The sequence below is a fragment of the Marmota marmota genome, unplaced genomic scaffold (genome assembly GCF_001458135.2).
Source record: "Marmota marmota marmota unplaced genomic scaffold, marMar, whole genome shotgun sequence".
In the NCBI taxonomy this organism is placed as follows: Eukaryota; Metazoa; Chordata; class Mammalia; order Rodentia; family Sciuridae; genus Marmota; species Marmota marmota.
Window position 1 is genome coordinate 32018617 of NW_025999853.1, and position 22057 is coordinate 32040673.

At 33.2% G+C, this 22057-nt stretch overlaps 1 protein-coding gene across 5 annotated transcripts in view; it reads left to right on the top strand.

The window, feature by feature from the left end:
* The window catches only part of Osbpl8 (oxysterol binding protein like 8), a 174947-nt gene that overhangs the window by 80730 nt on the left and 72160 nt on the right, over positions 1–22057 (top strand). The gene's annotated exons all lie outside the window — the stretch shown is intronic.

Genomic DNA, 22057 nt, shown 5'->3' on the forward strand with positions numbered 1-22057 from the left:
GGATCATGAATAACATATTTTTTAAAAAATATTATGGCTCTCTATGGTTTGATAATTATTGTGGGTCTCTTTGATGTCTGGCTTAATGAAAGACCTGTATATTCCTGTCTGCTTCTGCAGTCAATGTGTAGTAATATGATTATTTGATAAAGGTATAAAAATTTTGGCACCACATATAAATGTAACTCTTATGTGTAATTATAAATGCTTTTTGTTGATAGTACACCCAAACTTGACAAATAGTAGTTTCTTAAATGTTGGTTGCAATATAGTATTCTTTCCATATTCTGAAAAATAAAAATCCATTGATCTGTCTTGGATATTGAATGGCTGTTTACTCATGCATGGTTTTGTAACATCATATCCTTTGGAAAACATTTATTCATTGAATTATGCAGATTTTCCCAGTATTGGAAAATTTAAAGATATATCACAAAGAAGTGCTTTATGAATATTTCTCAATAATTTTTACTGCTTCAAGGACATTTGTGAGACACATTCTTTTCATGTGAGTGCCTGACCACAAGAATTCAGTGACTACTACTCCATTTGGTTTCTCTGCCTTGATGTGTGCCAAGGTGCCAGCAGTTATACCTAACATAGTCAGGGACAAAAGGGTGGATAAACTCTCAGGCCTTTATCCATAACTTATTACCTGTTATTACATGTGTGTCTCCTAAAATCTTTCCCTATTGTCCCTCTTGAAAATATATGGGTATGCTTTTTGCCACCATCATATTTTTTTTTCATATTTTTAAAATTATAGTTGTAAATAATGGTGGGATTTGTTATGACACATTTGTATATCCATAAAATATAAGTTGGCCAGTATCATTCCCTAGTATTTCCTTTTTCCCTCCCCTTTTCTCTCCCCCTCATTTCTTTGCTCCCTTCTACTGATCTTTCTTCGATTTTTCATAAGATCCCCTCTTCTTTCTCTTTTTTTCTGTAGTTTTCACATAGAAAAATATGACCTTTGACCTTCTGAATTTGACTTATTTTGTTTAATATGCTCTCAAGTTCTGTCTGTTTTCCTGTAAATGACATTTCATTCTTTATGGCTGAGTAAAACTCCATTGTGTATACATATCATTTTCTTAATCCATTAATCTATTGACAGAAATGTGAATTGGTTCCATTGGTTCCCATTGGCTATTGTGAACTGGGCTGCTATAAACATGGATGTGGCTATATCACTATAGTGTAGTATGATGACTTTAATTCTTTAGGATTAATACTGAGGAATGGTATAGTTTAGTCATAGAGGTGGTTTCATTCCTAGTCTTTTCAGGAATCTTCATATTGATTTCCCTCGTATTCTCAATTAAATTGACCATGGAGACCTGGTGTAAGATGACACCTGGATGTCATGCAGAATCTTTTTTTTTTAAATACTTAAAAAAATTTTTTTTTTTATATGATGTTGAGGATTGAACTCAGTGCCTCACATGTGCAAGGCAAGTGCTCTACCTCTGAGCCACAACCCCAGCCCCATGAAGGATCTTTGAGAAGGAAGAAATTCCCATACTCACAATGAGTAGAAAAATACCAGAAGCTAGCCTACCTCAGGTGCTTGATAAAAGGTTAGCTTACCCTTTTTTTTAATTGGGGGGCCAGCCTGAATTTTCTCTCAATTTGGGCTGTTCCCTTTGATGTGAAGCTCATATACACTTTTCCTAATTAAAACCTTTCCTGTGTGTTCCTACTCTTTGGTCCAATTTCACTTCTACTGTCATTAGATCAAAAGTTCCCATCTCTAGTGTCACAATGAAAAAGTATTATGAAACTAGTTTTTACCTTGCAGACCTCTAAAAGGGTCTTGGAGATTCCCATAGGTTCATGGATCAGACTTTTTTATTCATAGTTGATTGGTTTTGTGTAGATTCTGATATCAGCTAAAGTTTATTTAATCACATGTTCTGAACTCTTCTGTGGTGTGATTGGTAGTTGCAGTGGGAGAATTCCTTTTAAAACTAAGAACTTGAATTTGGTGTTTAAAGTTAATATGTGCCATAGTCCTTGCTTACCTGTATTTTCACTTTCTGCTCTCAAATATGGAGTGAAATTATTAAATGGAAAGTTCCAGAAATGAATAATTCATAAGTTTAAGTTGCATTTCATTCTGAGTAGTAAGATGAAATCTCATGACATCCTGCTGTGTCCCATCAGGAAGGTGAATCATCCCTTTGTCTAGTATATCCATGCTGAGTACAGTACCCACCCTATGACAGTTGAGAGAGAAGCAGGGAAAGAAACCACAGTTACATAGCTTTTATTACTACATATTGTTATAATGGTGCTATTTATTTTATTGTTGTTATCTCTTACTGTACTTAGTTTATAAATTAAACTTTATTAGATATGTATATACAGGAAAAAACATTTTATGTGTGATGTGAGTATGTATGGTTCAGTACTATTTGTGGTTTTTTGAGGCATCCAGTGGGGCAATCTTAGAATGTATCTACTGTGGTTGGAGGAGGAACTTTTGTACTTGATTATAATGTATTTTTTAAATTAAATTTAGAGTTAACTATCATATTATACTGCATGTGTAATTATTCTTATTTAACATTGTAACTTAAGAAATCATACTTTGAGATTAGGCTTGTGTGACTGTTTTTAAAGTGAATATTGACCATTAAGTACAGATCCAGCACCCCTAAATCCACAGAATCTGAAATCTAAAATGCTTTAAAATTTGAAACTTATTGAGCACTGTCAGGACACTGTAAGTGGAAAATCCCATTTCTGACCTCACGGATGGGTCACAATCAAAACAAAGGCACAGTAAAAATATTGTTTGAAGTTGTGTATAAAGTATATATGAAACAATTGAATTTTGTATTTGAACTCTGATCCCATCCCCAAGATATCTTATCGTATGCAAATATTGCAAAATCCATAAAATCGGAAGTCCAAAATACTCTGAGGTTTCAAGCACTCCAGATAAGGGATACTCAGATAGTAGTTGTTACTTTTATTTCAATGAAAAATGTTTAATCATGTGTTAGATGGAAACACTTTTGGAAACTATAAAAATGTTATTTAACAAGATGAAAATAAAAATAATCACAATGTTAACATTTATTGTTGAATATAGTTTTGGAATAGCATATCTATTGCCATAATGCTTTTTTTGAAGGCGTGACAATGGATATGTATATACTCTGATATAAAAAAGCTTTATTAAGATAAATCCTAAAAGAATGCAACTGACCTGGTTTTTTCCTCATTCCCAGAACCAGAATTTTGACTGTAATAGACAGGGTTCATCTGATATATGTATCTGTATCATAGAATGTTGAGAAGAATTCTTTAAACTTGGGACTTAGGGAAGCAACAAAATGGTTAATTAATAATTAAACCTGTCTTCATTTATATCTGTCATGACTATTTCTAAAAATTTATTAACCTATTGTTGTGTTTGTTTCTTTTATTTGGGGTGAAGTGGAATATTTAGAGCAAGTTACAGACCTCATGGTACTGCATTCTTAAATAATCTTTCGTAACCAAATGGCCTTTATTACATGTAACAAAATTCACAATAATAATTTCATAATGCCTAATTTATATTTGTGCCTAAATGTTCCTGGGTAAGGTATAATTATTTCCTAATGCCCAGTTCATATTCAGATTTCCCTAGTCATTTTATCTACTGAAATTCCATATTACATTTTTTGGGTGTCAGAGGTTTGTTCAAAATAGGATATACCTGTTAACTCTTGGTAATGATGAAAATAAACAGCTGGAGGAGATCAACAATTGTCTGTGAAACTCCTTAAACATGTGTCACAAATACTTGTGAGTAATATTTCAATTTCTTAGTAGAAATTGTTCCAAAAACATATTGATATTAATAATTACTAACATATAAAGCTCCTCATGTCTCTAAATGCTTTTTCATGTATTAGTTCATGGAATTCTTATAAAAACCTCATGGTATATAAATAATTATTTTCTCTGTTTTACAAATGAGGAAACCAAGCAATTGGTAAGGGTCATTTCCTTGCCCAAGTTTACATACATTAGTATATAACAGAGCTAGAATTTTTTTTTTCCAATTTTCTTTTTTTTAAAGTTAATTAATTAATTAATTAATATTTTTGCATTACAATTCTTAATACACCTTTCAGAGCTGGAATTTGAACCTAGATATAACTAGAGTTTGTTTTTAAGTTTTAGTCAACTTAGTCTATATTTTTCGAGACTTAATTATTCCAAACTTTGTCTCCTGTGTCTTTTGATATAATTCTATTATGTATAGAATGCTTTTTTGTGTGTTTAAGAGTTTTAACTCTCCAAATGTAATACAATTCTTCAGCTAAAAGAAGAATAATGAGACAAAATGGTTTTCAAAAATACCATAGAAAAATATTGTCCACTGATTTGTTTTTCCAAATGAGCCATAGGCTATTTACAAATAAGCAGATCTCCTATGATATGTATTAAAACGGCAAGCCTATCGACTGTTTGAAATCTAAATGAAAAAAAATATATTAAGGCACATTTGATCTGTGAGTTAAAAACAAACAGATCATGGTGTAATGACAGAGTCATTTTACTTTTGTCTCCAAAATGTGTGAATACCAAAATTGTTCAAGAACATTTGGGAATGTAAAAATTAAGGAGCGGGAAAAGTGTCTTCAAAAGGAAATCTTTAGAGATCAGTTTACTGCAAATAAAACATACTAACCACACTCCTGTTATACATATATAATACTAATACTAACAGGTACTCAAAGAAATGGCAGAACTCAAAACAATAGGTATTAAATAAGTTAAAAGTATTCAGATGCCAAGGATAAAATAAATAGTAATTAAAGAATGAAGTAATCATCTCCACAATACAGATAGGATGAAGTGAATGAACCAAATACACTTCCTCCAGTGTTTGCATTAGGGTGTTTTTGTTTAGCTTGCATACATTAGAATGTTTATAGTAATTCTTCTTTATCATTATAAATATTAATATTTTACCTTCCAAAGAGAAGAATCAGCAAGAGAGAAAACACCAAATGCTTCTTATAATGTGGTGCCAGGTCTGTTTAGGTCAAGGAATGACAGGAACCACCCCAGCTCTGGCTGTGCTGGCCTCATTCCCCTTGACCTCCGTGGGTAGAGTACAACATGGGGGCAATAATCAGCTTTGGAAAGCTTTGCTAAAGATAAAGATGATTACACTTCTTTATTTTACAACTGGAACTTAAGATGGCTTTTTTTTTTTTTAAGTTGTCAGTGGATCTTTATTTTTCATTTATATTTGGTGTTAAGGATCAAATCCAGTGCCTCATGCATCTGCAAGTACTCTACCACTGAGCTACAACCACAGCTCTTGAGATGGCTTAAAAAAAAAAAAAAAACTTGTTAAAAAAAAGACAAAAGGTAGCTCTGTGCAAGATTAACAGTCACAATAGAACAGAACAGGAAAAAAAAGTGTTTTTGTTGTTGTTGTTGTTTTGTTTTGTTACAATAATAATACATAGGAATGTTCATGTTTTCTGCCATAGGACTGTAGAGAAGGGGTCTGGAAAGGAGATGTTTAAAAAAAAAAATTAAAGGTTTTGTTCATGAGGGACATTTCAAGTCAGAATTAAGGAGGTCTGGTACTTAATGTTCAGCAAGATGTGTTCAGAGGCAAAGACTGATCAGATTTTTGTTCAAAAAGCTCAATCTTAAAGGAGTCCTATGTGAGAAAACCACTTGAATGGACTTCAAAAACAGATCATAGAAAAATATCTTGAAAAGTAAATTAGATAATTAAAAATGTCTTTTCCAACAGAGCTGGACGTCAGGCTCTCCATGCAGAGCCATTATTATTGCTGCTTTTTCTATAACTTAAGATTATTTTTCTGCAGCCACATTTCAGCTAACTGCTGCATAGACACATATGTTGATGCCTTGGACCCCAAGTACATTTGTATTGTTTGGGATCTAGACTAGGGTCACAGAAGACAGGGTGGTGGATGTGGACTTCTCCTACCTCCTGGCTTCTTCTGAACGTCTTCAAATCTGTCTTAATAACCTTGTTTAGAATGCTTTGTTTGGAGATACTGTTTCGTTTCTTTTGGGTAGTACCTTGGAGTGCAATTGCTAGATCATATCATAAGTGTATATATTTTACTTAATAAGAAATGGCCAAACTGTATTTCAAAGTAGTTATACCATTTTTACATTCATGTTAGCAGCGTGAATAGTCCAGTTGCTCTATATCCTTGATATTTTTAATTTTAGCCCTTCTAATAGATGTGTAGCATATCACATTACAGTTTTATTTACATTTCTCTGAATACTAAGGGTGTTGAGCATGTTTTCATACGTTCATTGGCTACCATTGTATCTTCTTTTGTGAAATAATCTTTGTTTTGCTCATTTAAAAATTGACTTTAGTATTATTGAGTTTTACACCTTTAATATCTTAGTGTCTTTTTTTTTTTTTTGGTGGGGGTGCCAGGGATTGAACTCAGGGGCACTTGGCCACTAAGCCACATCCCCAGCCCTATTTTGTATTTTATTTAGAGACAAGGTCTCACTGAGTTGCTTAGTGCCTCACTTTTGCTGAGGCTGGCTTTGAACTCACAATCCTCCTGCCTTAGCTTCCTGAGCCACTTGGATTACAGGTATGCACCACTGTGCTTGGCTCAGTGTCATTTTTTGATAGCTGAGTGTTGCAACCACAGAAGGGGGTTTATTGAGAATCCAGCGCACTGGGGCTCTGTGCTCACTCAACAAGGGAGAGCGGCCCAGAGCCCCGAGCAGGGGTTGAGCAGTGCTTAAGTACACTTTTTGGGGAGGGCGGGGGCTCTGCATACATCATCGCAAATCATCATGAGGCTCGGGAAAATCAAACAACAACTCTCAAACATGATTAGTTCATTCATTGGCGGGAACGGGTCTGGCGGGAGTGATAGGTGAGTTCTAAGGAGGGGGGTACATTCAAACTGATTGGTTTGGGCCCTGAATGCCTACGTGCCAAGCTGCACAGGGTCCAGGTTATTTATCTACTGGACAGTCCCGGGAATTGTTTTAACAGCTACAGGAATTTCAGGTTTTGGGTGTAGCATAGGAACTTAACAATACCTGGTCCTTTACATTTTAACTCAGGCTTTGCAGCTTAGAAACTTTACAATACCCGGTCTTTTACACTTTAACTTCAATTTCTTTTACTCTTAAAAGTGTATTGCATTTTTTTTCTAGTCTTGGTATATTTTTTCACAGACTTAATGATTTTCTTTTCACAGAGCATGTGTTTTTAATTTAGGTGAGGCTCAATTTATTATTTTCTCCTATGATTCAACCTCCCTCTATCTTTGTCTACTCTAAAGTTACAAAGAATATTTTCTGTAATTTCTTCTAGAAGTCTTATGGTGTCGAGACTGATTTTTAAGAAATATTTATTTTTTAGTTGTAGTTGGACACAATACCTTTGTTTTATTTATTTATTTTTATATGGTGCTATGGATCGAACCCAGGCCTCCCACATGCTAGGTGAGCACTCTTCCGCTGAGCCACAACCCCAGCCCTCAAAACTGATTTTTTCCTTTTGTTTTTATTCTTACTATCATGGTCATAGATCGGGCCTTTGTCATTTTATACCTACATTACTTCGTGTCACAACCTTCTAACTTCTATGAGGACCTTGCCCTCCAGTATACCAGGTTCATGTTTCTTAAAAAAAAAAAAAAAAAAAAAACTAAACAAAAAAATATTTTTAATATTAAGGTGAGATTATGATGAGAGAGAAGTTTTTATAGTTATATATGGCCAGAGAACACATGGATCCTCTGAAGGAGATATCTGAGGGAATAACATGAATAAAGAGAAATAGAAAATTATAAACAAAAATAACACTTTTTGTTATTCAAGCTTGCAACTGAAAAACTAGCTAGATGTCTACATTTGTCTCTCCCTTAAGGTAATGGCTTACTGTTGCCTCAGGCAACAGTCTAGCTGTGTCTGAGAATCATTTGGGAGCTTTGCTTAGATACAGACTCTACTCCATCCTTTTAGAATCTCTAGGGTGAGGCTCCGAAATGTATGTTTATACAGTTGTCCAAGTGTATCAGATGTAGTGACATTCGGACAGCAGCAATTGAGATCATAAGTTGCAACTTCAATAATCTGGTAGTTGGGCCTCTTCATATGCCTGGTTTTATTGTACTCTCCCAGTTTCATTCCCCACCCCGCCCCCTGCCAATGAATCCAACTGGGTGGTTTCCTTCACTGTTCCTCAGCCACTGTGTTTTTATTTATCCTGGTCTTTCACTGTGGAGTGTTCTTCTCCCTTTCAGATACTGCTTATCCAGACACTGCTCATTCCAATATATACTGTTTGACTCTTTTCTTTCTTTAGATGATCCTATTATCCTAATTTTCAAAATTCCCTTATCATTGCTTTTGGGATTTCGTGATGTACTCCTTTTTATGATTATTATAGTAGGGATACATGATCTCCCCAACAAGTAGATTTGCAAAGGGAGTTAAATGCCTTAAATTACATGCTTACCCAAATCAGTGACTATTTACCATTAATTCAAAAATTTTGTCCATTCTCTTTTTTCTTATTTTCCTGGCTTTATCTCCTTTATGCATATTGACTCATACCAATTTAATGTAGGACGTCATCACTTAGAAACAAAACAATTCTTAAGTGTTCTTCAGTATAGCAGTATAGTTTCCTCCCATAATTTTTAGTTTTTTTTTTTTTGAAGAGCAGGGAGACTCTGACTTTGATTATTTTACAAATTGGGTGTTTCCCAGATTTTTTTTTTGTTGTTGTTCAAGGACAAAGTGTTGTTTTACTTCATAATAGTTTGAATTTAAGTACTGTCATGGTCTCAGATAGGATGGGTTTGTTTTATACTGACTTGTTTGAGCGTAGTGTATTTCAATTGTTTATTAAGAAAGAGAGAAAGACAGTCATAGATTATTAATTAGGCTTGTTTTCTCCCTTTCCTCTTCTACTTTTAAATAAGGATAATGCCAAAGAGGCCTAGAGACTAAGTTATAACTCATCTCATGAATGGATACTCTTCCCTGTGTATCATGTTTGAGATTCTTATGAGGCTTGCTAACATACTATAACTTGTAATTAACCTTTCATTTGTGGTTGTACAAAGCCATTTTTCTATGCTTTTATTTTTATGAAATCATCTTTCAGTTGTAGTGCTTTATAAGAGAATATATGATGTTGCTTTGCTAAAACTTAAGTCCATTTAAGAATTAGAAATGTTTAAATAAATTTTGAAACTTTCAAAACAAAATGTTTTGCCTGCTTAAACAGTTTTATCTTAACTCAGACCATTTTAGTAGTGTTTCTCTTATCCTTTAAAAAGTTCTATTAAGCCTGCAAAATCCCTTCACTTTGGTGCTCTGGCAGTGTTAAAAATGACGAGTCTGTCTGTATCCACAACTTAATAGAAAACTTCAAAGTAAAGGGAGATTGTTTCTGAAGCTGAGTTTACTAACATGAAGATGTTGTATCAGATTCCCCAGGGTGACAGCATTAAGACACTGCTGGTATAATCTCAGATGACTAACACAGTGTACCTTCATTTAAGTGGTTCACATACAAAAGGAGACCTAGAAGCCACTTTCTTCCATGAATCGAAGCAATTCGTCCTTTCTTGGTAAGACAATTCTGAACATATTTGGGACTGTACACACATAACAAATATGTTTTTTAATCTCTGTATTATATTTCAAGAAAATTGTTTTGCCAAAAGAGGATTTGCATTTTTTCTTACCCAACCCCCACTAACAACAACAACAGCAACAACAACATTATTATTATTATTTTACCTTAAATTAAATGCTGTGCTTTTGGTTTGCAGCCATAGCTTATGTTAGCAGTAGAATAGAGGTTTGGATGATTTTCTTCTGAAATTATCAGTCTTTAAAGCATTTGATTTCTGAAGTTATTTCTTGAGACACAGTTGTTTTGAAATTCCTTGTGTTTGGTAGTTGGATCATGTAACTATGAAAGCATATTAAATAATGAAAGAATGTAATAGTTTGCAAAAATTAAGAATAGAATATTTTTAAAACCTCTCTTGTAAAATGTTTCAGTATGTGTGTTGAACTGTTTCTAGGCTTTTACAGGGGAAACTAAATATTTTGAAAGCATTTGTTGGAAAGTGTAAAAGCATTTGCACAATAATGAGGGGAGTATCCCTCATTCTTGCCAGGCTTTATGAATTGCTTCTGTAGCATAACAGAAAGATGAACATAAATAACAATGCAGGACATTTGTTTTTCCTGAAAAATTTCTACCAGATATTAACTGGACTAGTTTCTTAGCTTGTTTCTGTTGGGATTTAACTTCTTTTGTTTTGAAAGTCTGAGAGATTGAGATCTCTTTCTTACAAGAGTGATAAAGAGTTTTATCTATAGAGTTGTTTGCCAAAATTTTCCTTTTTTTTATTTGAGGAATATAGAGGCAGACTTTCTGTATTTTTAATTAATATATAACAAAGTAAATATCATATAATTTGCCAAGTAATATTTGCATAATTTCTGAGAGAAGATAAACAGTAGCTTCATAGATTTTCGTTTTCACTTCCTTTGGTGGTTGTACATGGAACATATGTAAGTTTAATTTCAGAATGAAATAGTGAAATTTCAGCAAAATTCATCTCTTTTCTGGTGAAGGAAGAATGTTCATGACAGATGAACAAATATCCCTTGATGTGGAAGACAGGGTTTTCTAGGCATCTCCTTGAACAAGCTGATATTTATTTAGCCTGCTTGATACAAGGTTTTGTACCAGAGAGCAAAAACAAACCAATGATATTTTTAGCCCCTGCCGTCATGTGTTAAATTTGTAATTTGGTAGTGTCGGGAAAAGAAGTTGGGAAACTTTATAAGGAAACCTGAAAATCTACAAGTGAATCTTCAGTTCCAGTAAATGGCTGAGTCGATATTCAGAGAAAAGCTTCATAGTAAGAACATCAATATACTGGATAAAAAATATTTTAAAACTTTATCTTACTGGCAGGTCAGATGTGACTTAAAACTAAAGGAATTAGTAGAAGGAGTGGAGTTTTTTGAGAAACTGTGACCCTAGAGATAGTGAGTTCTAGAGCCAGCTGTTGTCCTGACTGGTGTCTGCTAATTCTCAAAGGTCTAATAGCTTGGGTTTTAACAAGAGAAAGGAGTAAAAGACTAGTCCATTCATGATAGAAATATGGGTTGAAGAGCTTGTCTCATGAAATTGGAAGTCCTAAAGGACATCATTCTTAATTAATTAGAAAATATGCCACTGAGGATGGCTGTGAAGTACTTGCCTATCTTGGCCTTGATTCTGGGCAGAGAATGAGGGGAGAGGGAAATCTTCTTTGAGAAATCTTTTTTTTAATTTTTATTTTTTTAGTTATAGGTGGACACAATATTTTTATTTTTTTTTAATGTGGTGCTGGGGATTGGACCCAGTGCCTCATGTAAGCACTCTACCTCTGAGCCACAACCCCAGGCCCTCCTTGAGAAATATAAGCATAAGCTCACATCAATTTGGACTTAGGGACAGAATTCATACTATATTGTAGTATATAAACAACCCCAAGTTTAGTTAAAGATGATCTTGCGTTTAGTCTGAACAGATAATTAGAAGAATCAACACAAATCCTTTTTTAGAAGAGAATATTTTAAATCCAGGTCTCAAAAGAATTGCGTATGAGCTCACAGTTAAAATCAGTTAACTATTAAAACAAGAAGATACCATCTCTATTAGAATGACTAAGAGTCAGAACACTGACAACACTCAATGCTGAAAAGTATGTGGAAAAGTTAATAACATGAGGTAACAAGCCCCCATCAGAGATTCCCACACCAACTCCTGCTCTCCAGATGTATGAAGTTTGCATAAACTGTGTCAGTTATAAAATGTGACTTGATGAGAGACAATATGAAAAGGGACAGTGTCAGGACCCTTTCAGAATTTATGAAAGACAACAAACCTCTGATTAAGGCAGCCCCACAATCCCAAGTAGGGAATTAATTTTTAGATTTAATTAATTTTTAGAATTAATTTTTAGATTTAAAATGAATAGTCTCAATGCTTGTATTTGATAGGAAGAATAAAAAGTGATGAATTAAGTACTTAACATAGAATAATAGAATAACAAAGTAGACGGAAGGAAATAATAAATATAAGAGAATAATTTATTTAAACAAAATAGGTAAGAGTTATCAGAAAGGATGACATTTGTTGTTACAAAGCTAATAAAATTATCAAACTTTTGTTAAGATTAAGGGGCAAAAAGGAAACATCAGGAATGAAAAGGGAAACACAACAAAAAAACACAAGTGGATGTTTTAAAAGATATTTTAAACTGCTTTAAGCCAATGAATTTGAAAATGTTCGATGAAATGAACAAAGTCTTAAAAGAGATTACATCCCCAAACTGACTCATGAATAGAAAATCTGGTGATATTTAGGTCTTTAAAGTTATCTAATTAGTAATATAATTACATTTACCTAGATAATATGAGGGCTGGTTAGGTTTACAAACAAGTTTTACCAAACATTTAAGGAAAACATTCCAATCTTAACATTAATGGTGTATTTTCTTAATTCTAAAAATAACTCCTCCCAACACACACACATTTTATTTCTCAGAAGTTGAATTGGATCTTTAATTGATGGTGTTTATAATTTCTCTTGGTTATTGTTGTACACTTTTTGTAGTTTATGACTTCTTTGAAGTCAGGAATGTAGCCAGTGGGTGATGACATCTTAAAATTAATGAAATAGAGAAAGAAATGTTCCCCAAATGAAGTTTGCATGTGAAAAACAGATAAGGGCATTGCAAGAGAGAAAAATTATAAGACATTATTAGTCATGAACCTAGATGCAGAAAAATCTAACAAATTATTACCAAACTGAATCTGGCAAGATAAACATTATAACCATGTGGGCATTATTCCAGGAATGCAGGGTTGGGTTTGCTATTAGAATATCTGTAATTTTCACTTACCACTTTAGCAAATAAAAGAGAAGCCATGTCATCATCCTACTAATAAAGAAAATGTATTTGAAGCTTTTAATGTCCTTTCATGATAAAAACTCTAAGCAAACTAAAAGAACTTTTTTAACCTTGTGAAGTTAGAATCAGGAAAGTTTAAAAGGTTTGTAGTATGTACATGTCTTTTCAACATTGTGCTTAAAATTTATCCAGTAAACATGGTAAGAAAATAAAAGTAAAAATAGAAATAAGTTTCTTTTTTTTGTAGCCAGTATAATTGTTTCTGTAGACCTTTCCAATTGTCAGAAAAATTCTCAAAATTATGAAGATGTTATCATATCTATGTTAAGTGCATATATAAGTGTGTACCAATAACAGATGGCTAGAAAATGAAATTCAAAAACTACTATTTAGAGGTTGTGGTTGTGGCTCAGCGGTAGAGTGCTTGTCTGACATGTGTGAGACGCTGGGTTTGATCCTCAGCACCACATAAAAATAAATAAAATAAAGGTATTGTGTCCAGCTACCACTAAAAAAATATTTTAAAACTACTACTTAAAGTAACAGAAAATGAGGTACACAGCAATCAATCTAACAAGAGATGTGAAATATATTTAGTAGGAAAGTATAACACTAAGATTATGTATTCTAAATAAAAAGGGAAAGATCATTTTTATAATAGGAAAATTTAATATTATTTGGATGTCACTTCTCAAATTGATTTTTTAGATTCAGTGTCTTTTGAATCCTTATGTCAACAGGATATTGTTTCAAATTATTTGATAAGAACATCCTTAAATCTCTAGGGAAAGCAAAGGGCAAAGAAGAGTCAAGACACACTTTGAAGAAGCAGAACCAGGCAAGGGTTGGGGTAAAGACTTTCTTTTATCAATTATTTAGTACTTAACTCTACTGCTAGCAAACATTACTAATGAAATAGAAAAAGGAAGGACAACAGAGACTTTGAAACAGATTTAAGCATGCACACATGTAAATGGCAGCTTCAGAGCTACTTCAAATTCTTTTTTTTAAGTTGGTGGCAAGTATATAGGTGAAATGTCCCTTAAGAAGATTGTGTTAACAGATTTTTAAAAAATGTTATGTCTTTATCAAACTGAAAACTCTTATAACAGTGTAACAATTTTTTATCTGATTGATCTAGGAACTACAGGTTTATATAATTTACCACTTGAGGGGATTGTGGGTACAGTCAAGACGAAAAAATTCCTTGTGCTTCAGGTGAAGTGATGATGTGAAGTTAGTTGGATATGTGGTTACAACTGTGAAATCTTTTTTAGACTCATTATCAGGAAATTTCTGGAGTGTGGCACCTGCTAATTTGTATTCTCCAAACTCTAAAGCGCCTAAGGTTGGATGGATTCTCTGGTGGATAAGTAAAAAGATGCAAGCATTGGTATCAACTGGGAAAGGGAATGGAGAGATCAGTAGATACTTGAAATCCTAGTATAAGCAAAATTGTCTTACAACTTTATTTCCATACTTGGAGAAAAAAGGCTGTAAGTTTTCTTTGGTGCATTTGAATGGGTACTATGAAGAATGGGATTTTCTTATTTTGTGTTTTTGAGAAATAGTTCCTGGAAAGAGTAGCAGTTTTGTTATTTTTCTAATACAGTATTTGCACAGATTTCAAGTATTCCATCTTGAAACACAGATGTTTATATAAGTTTTGTGTTTGAGTTCCTTATTTACAAACCATGCTTTGAGCCAATTGGTGGTTAGGTTTTTTAGGCTCCCCTTTCTTCATTATCCTTGAGATGTTGCTCATTATCTCCCTTCTCAGTACATACCCTATTGCTGCCTGGAATAATCTCTTTACTTTTTAATATTTTTTCGGCTTTACTGTGGTATAACTGACAAATAGAAATTATATAGATATTGTTGTACAACTTGGTGTTTTGATGTACATCTCCAATTGTGAAGTTATCACCAAATCAAGTCAGTTAACATTTATGTCACCTGAAAGTTACCTTTTAGGGTTTTTTTTTTTTTTTTTTTGGTTTGTGTGCTGTGTATGATGAGAACATATAAGATATCTCCTCACAGAAAATTGCAAGTGTACAATGTAGTATTGTTAACTACAATTGTCATGCTCTACGTAGATCTCCAGAACTTATTCATTTTGTAAGATTTAAACTTTTTACACTTTGATGACTGTTTCCTCAACTCATCAACGTCTAGACACCATTCTAATTCTATGCTTCTTGAATTCAATTGTTGTAGATTCTACATATAAGAAAGATTAGGCAGTATTTGTCTTTCTCTGTCAGGCTTATTTTGTTTTGCATGATGTCCTCTATGTTCATCCTTTTCTTGTACTGAATAATAGTGTAGTATGCATGTGTTCCATAGTTTTCTTATCCACTTTCTCTCAGTAGACATTTTAGTTGTTTCTGTGTCTTGGCTATTGTAAATAATGTTGCAGTGAACATGGGAGTGAAAATATCTGTTCAAACTATGGATTTGTTTTCTTTTGGATCTATACCCAGAAGTGAGATTCCTGGATCATATTGTAGTTCTATTTTTAATTTTTCAAGGAATTTCCAATAATGGCTTTAGTAATTTGCATTCCTATCAGCTGTGTGCAAGGGTCCTCTATTGTACACATTCTAGCCAAAAGTTCTCTCTTGTCTTAGATAATATATAAACTTAGACAAATAGCTTAGATTTATAGCTATTCTAACAAGTAGTGGTTTTGATTTGCATTTCCCTGACAATTAGTGATGTTGAACATTGTTTTCATGTACTTCTTGGCCATTTGTGTATCTTTCTTTTTGAGAAGTTCCTGTTTTGGTCCTTTGCATATTTTCAAATCAGGTTATTAATTAATTTGCTGTTGAGTTCCTTATATATTAAATTATATATGGGCATTAAATTATTATTAAATTATATGGGTATTAAATTCCTTTATCAGATACATAGTTTGTAAATATTTTTTCCATTCTTTCAGTTGCCTTTATACTCTTTTGATTGTTTCCTTTGTTATGCAGAAGCTTTTTAGTTGGATATAATATTACCTCTTTTTGTTGACTGTACTTTTGATGTCATATCTGAAAAGTCTATGACCAATATCAAGAGCTTTTCCCCTGTCTTCTTGTAGTAATCTTATGGTTTTGACTCTTACATTTAGGTCTTTATTTTGAGTTGAATTCTGCAGATGGTATGAGGTAAGGGTACAGTTTTATTCTTCTGCATGTTGGTTGTCTGTTTTCCAACCACTATTTATTGATGAGAATATCCTCTTTATGTGTTATTGGCACCCTTATTGAAGATCAGTTGACCTTAAATGTGTGGATTTTTTTCTGGGCTCTCTGTTCTGTTCCATTGGTCTATATGTCTGTCTTTATGCTGGTACCATATTGCTTTTGTTACTGTACCTTTTTTTAAAAAAAATTGATGGTACTAGGAATTGAACCCAGGGCCTCTCCATAATTATGCTACAGGCTCAGCCCTTTTATTATTTTTTAATTTAAGATAGTCTTGCTAAGTTGCCCAGGCAGGCCTTGAACTTGGGATTCTTGTGCCTTTGAAATAAGGAACTGTAGTACCTCCAGCTTTGCTCTTTGTTATTCTTGTTCATAATTACTGTGACTGTTCTTTTTTTTTTAATTATTAAATGTCTACTGTGACTATTCTGACTTTTTGTGATTTCATATGAATTTTTTGATTCTTTTTTGTATTTCTTTAAAGAACACCTTTGGGATTTAAATAAAAAAAATTTAAATTTAAATAAAAATTATTTAAATAAAAAAATTGTTAAATAGTTTTTTCTTTTTATTGCTGTTGTATATGGAGTGATTTTTCTGATTTCTTTTTGTATAGTTCATTGTTTATGTAGAGAAACACTACTGATTTTTGTATCCTTCAACTTTATGAATTTTTTAGTTCTAACAAAGTTTTTTGTTGTGGTGGTGGTAGTTATTGAGTCTTGATTTTTCTACATATATGATCTTGTCATCTGCAAACAGATAATTGTATTTCTTTCTTTACAATTTGGATGCCTTTTATTTCTTTTTCTTGTCCAATTGTTCCTGCTAGGACTTCTGGTACTGTGTTGAATTGGAATGGTGAGAATGGGTATTGTTACTTTGTACTGAATTTTAGAGAAAATGCTTTCAGTTTTTTCTTCATCATTTATGATGTTACCAATGGAAATTTTATGTATGTCTTTGTTGAGGTAAGTTCTTCCAGCACCTATTTTGTTGAGTGTTTATCATGAATGAATGTTGTGTTTTATCAATGCTTCTTCACTTATTTGGATGATTATGTGGTTTCTATATTTAACTTTATTAATGTGGTATATCATATCTGCTGATTTGTATATGTTGAACCATCTTTACTTCCCAGGGAAAAACCCACTTGATTATGTTGAATGATCCTTTTAATATGCTGTTGAGTTCAGTTCAAAAGTATTAAGGATTTTTGCATCTATGTTCAACATGATGTTGGCCTGTAGAGTGTGTAGAGTCTTTGTCTGGCTTTGGTATTAGGGTGATGCTTGCCTCATAACAAGTGTTAGAAACTATTCCTTCTTCTGATTTTTGGAAGAATTTAATAAAGATTGATACTAATTTTTCTTGGAATGTCTGGTAGAATTCATCTGGGAAGCCATCTGTTCTCCCCTTTCTTCTTGGGAGACATTTGATTACTGATTCAGTCTCCTTATGTATTGGTCTGTTTAGACTTTGAATTTCTTCTTGACTCAGTTTGGTAGGTGTATATTTCTAAGATTTTGTCTTTTTCTTCTAGATTATACAGTTTCTTGGTGTATAATTGTTCATAATGATCCCTTATACCTTTTATTTCTGAGGCGTGAGAAATAAAATATCTCCATTCATTTTGGATTTTTGAGTCCTTTCTCTTTAAACTGAGCTTTTATTAAATTTTACTTTAAAATAATCTGAACTCATGGTTTTAATTTCTGTCTGTTGTTTTACTGTTCTCTACTTCATTTATTTGTGCTTTAGTTGTTATTATTTCCTTGCTCTTGCTAATTCTGAATTTTGTTTTTTTCCTAGTTTCTTGAGGTATAAAGATGTGCCATTTATCTAGATTTTTAAATTACTAACATCTCTCATACTATTGGCTTTTACTAAATCCCACAAGTTTTGGTAGGTTGTGTTTTTGTGTTTCTTAAATTCCCCTTTAAGTTTCTCTTTGATCAATGGTTCAGGAGTATGCTATTTAGTTTATACATACTTTGGATTTTCCGGGTTTTACTGGTTTTATTCCTTTGAGGTCACAAAATATTCCTGATATGATTTTGCTCTTAAATTTTTTAGAACTCTTTTTGTTACCCAATGTATGATCCATTCTGAAGAATGTTCTGTGTACATTTGGGAAGAATGCATATTTTTTCCACTACTGGGTAGAAAATTCTGCAGATGTTGGTTAGGTCTATTAGGTCAATAATGTTTAATTTTGCTGTTTCCTTTTGCTGTTCTGTCTGGATGACCTGTCCACTACAGATAGCAACAAATTGAAGTTTCCTAATATTATTGTACTACCTGTTCTCTCTTTTGATTTGCCTTTCTTTACTTTGTATATTTATGTGCTTTGATGTCGGGTACATAGATATGGATAATTTTTCTCTTTTCCTTTTGAATTGACCATTTTATAATTATATAATGACATTATTTGCCTCAAGTGTACTCACTGTTGTTCTCTTTTGGTTACTGTTTGCATAGACTATCTTTCTCCACCCCTTCACTTTGAGCCTATGCATGCTCTTAAGTTTAAAGTGAGTTTCTTGTAGGCAGCATATAGTTGGGTCTTGTTTTTAACCCATTCAGCCACTGTTTCTTTTGATTAGGGAGTTTGGTCCATTTACCTTTAAAGTAATTATTGGTGAGTAAAGACTTATTCTACTTGTTCTTGGCATTTTTCTTGATTGATGTCTATGTGTTTTGTATTTCCGTTATTCCTCTCATCTTGTATTTCTCTGTGGTTTGATTTTTTTTTTTTTAGGTGGTGTGGTTTGATTCTTTTATTGTTAATTTTAATTTTATTTATTTTTAAAATGTTTTCACTAAATTATAGTTATGCATAATAGTGGGTTCATTTTGACATAATCATACATGCATTGAATATAATTTGCCGCATTTCAGTTTGTGGTATTTCCTTTTTCCCTTCTCCCTCCCCCTTTTAGCCTTCTTCTACTCTACTGGTCTTCTATTTATTTTTAGTTTTTTTCTGTTGGTGATATACATAAATGTGGAATTCACTTTGGTATATTTATTTATATATGCATATAACATAGTTTGGTCATATTCATTCTGTGCTTCCAGTTTTTTCCCATCCATCTTTCCTCCCACTCCAATCCCTTCCTCTCCTCCACTGATCTCCCTTTAATTTTCATTGAAATTGCCCCCACCCCACTTTTCCCCTTATTTTACTCTAGTTTTGGCACATGAAAGAAGACATTTAACCTTTGACTGGTTTATTTCACTTAGCATCATGTTCTTCAATTCTATCCACTTGGCAGCAAATGCCATAATTTCATGATTCTTTTATCTGTTATATGTGTATTGAACATTATTTTTTGTGACTACTGTTGAGTTCACATAAACAAAACAGTCTCTGTATCAAGTTGGTTACAGGTATTCCGCACTTCATTCTCTGCCATACTGTACGTAATTGATGCCTGATTTTACTTCTTTCGATATTTTTTATTAACAAATTTATATGATTATAATTGTTTGAATTCTCTTCTAATGTGCATACTAGTTTTAAAAATGATTTATATACTATCATAGTATAAAATGATATATATAAATGTTTGTCTTAATATTTGCTTTTACCATTCAGATTGATATTTTCATATGATTTCATGCTGTTTTGGTGTGTATTTTTATTTTAACTTGAACAACTCCTTTTAGCAAGTCTTATAAGGCAGATCTAATGATGATGAACTCCCATGTTTGTTTTTCTGTGAAAGTATTTATCTTTTCTTCATTCTTACAGCACAGTTTTGGTTGGCAGATTTTCCTTTAGTATTTTGAACATAGCACTGTACTTTCTACTGGTCTGCAAATTTCTGTTGAAAAATCTGCTTATAGTCATATAGAAGCCCCATTGTGTATGACAAGTTGCTTTCTCTTACTGCTTTCAAAATTTCTTTAACTCTTAATAACCTAATACATTGTGTCTCAATGAAGCTTTCTTTATATTTAGTGTAGTTAGAGTTCTTTGGATTATGGATCTCCATTCTTCAGAATGGAAAGTTTTCTACTCTTTTTACAAAGCCTTTCTTCCTATTTCTCTTTCAGCGCACTTTCTGAGCCTCTCATAAGCCTTATGATTATCCAGAAGTCCTCTATGCTTTCTTCACTCTTTTTCATTATTTTATTATTGTTATTCTTCTCTCTGGCTGATTTCAGATGACCTGTTCATAAGTTCACTGTATTATCGAATCTGTTGTTGAGGCTCTCTTGAATTTTTCATTTCAGTTATTATATTCTTTAGCTCTAGAATTTCTGAGTCTTTTAAAAAATTCTCATTTTGTTCATGTATTATTTTTCAGATTTTGTTAGGTTTTCTATCTGTGTTTTTATACAGTTCATTGAGTTTAAGAAGATCATTTTGAATTCCTTGCCAAGCAGTTCATGTGTATCACTTCTTCAGGATTAGTTCCTATAGTTTTGTTTGTTTCCTTCGTGTTGTCATGTTTCTCTGATTCTTTGTGACCCATGTAGATTCACATTGATGTCTCCATTTGAAGGAGCAAATTTATCTTGCTGTATTTATAGGCTGGATTTGTCAGGTAAAGACTTTCTCTTGCCATTTTCCTTGACTTATGGGACTGTCCCTGCCATGTGATCAAACAAGTTTGGAGCTAAGTCATTTAGCTGCTGCTGGATTCACAGTTAAGTCTGCATTTGGCAGGTCTGTTACCTGGGACACAGGTGGGCATGATTCATACCAATTTCCTGTTAGGCAAGACTGCCACTGGAACTGTGATTGAGCCAGACTGGAGGCATGTCACAGGACTGCTTCCAGGGTTTCGGTTGGTTCTGCAGTTGGTTGATATTTTACCAGGGGTAAGATGGGTTTAGTTCCTTCTGAATCTCCAGGTGAGTGACTAGGCAGACTGACTGGTAGAGAGGGACTGGAGGTGGTTCACAGGATAGTTTCAGTATCTGCAGTTGGGTCTAAGATCAGTGAACCTCTTACCAAGAGTGCCAGTGGGCTTAGGTTCTTCCAAGTGTATCCTTGGGAAGACAGAACTGCCTAGAGAGGCTAGAACCAGGTCACAAGCAGGTCTTTCCTGTTGCATTCCTGGGAAGACAGGATTGTCTAGTGAGGCTAGAACCAAGTCACAAGCAGGTACCCTCTTTTTAAATCCTTTACCTTTTAGTTTCACCTTACCAAACAAAATGCTTGATGTTAGCATCATGTTGTCTGGCTTAGAAAGGAGAGGGAAAGGGGCTGGGGTGGTGGCTCAGTGGTAGAGTGCTTGCCTCACATGTGTGAGGCACTGGGTTCAATTCTCAGCACCACATATAAATAAATGAATAAAATAAAGGTCCATCAACACTAAAAAATATTTAAAAAAAAAAAAGAAAGGAGAGGGAAAGTAAAGATTATTTCTATGGCTGGAGTTTTACTCTTGACTCTTACTCATTTACTATATGATCTTGACCATGTGTCTGTCAGCCTTATTAACCAGAATACTACTCCTTTTGTATATCACATTGTTGTTTGAATCTATTGAGAACACATGTGAAAAGACTTATGAAATGATATTATTTACTATATAATTGTGAGACAGTATTTTGCTGATTACATTTATAGGTTCCATTTGTTTAGCACATTTTCAGTTAAGTAGATTTTTTTGTAAACAGTTTTAGAAACCTTTAGCACCTCATTTAATGTTTACTTTATGGGAATACAATCTCTTAAGTTTCATTTAACTTTTTTTTAAAATTTTTTATTGTTGGTTGTTCAAAACATTACAAATTTCTTGACATATCATATTCCACACTTTGATTCAAGTGGGTAATGAACTCCCACCTTCACCCCATACACAGATTGCAGAATCACATCAGTTACACATCCATTGATTTACATATTGCCAT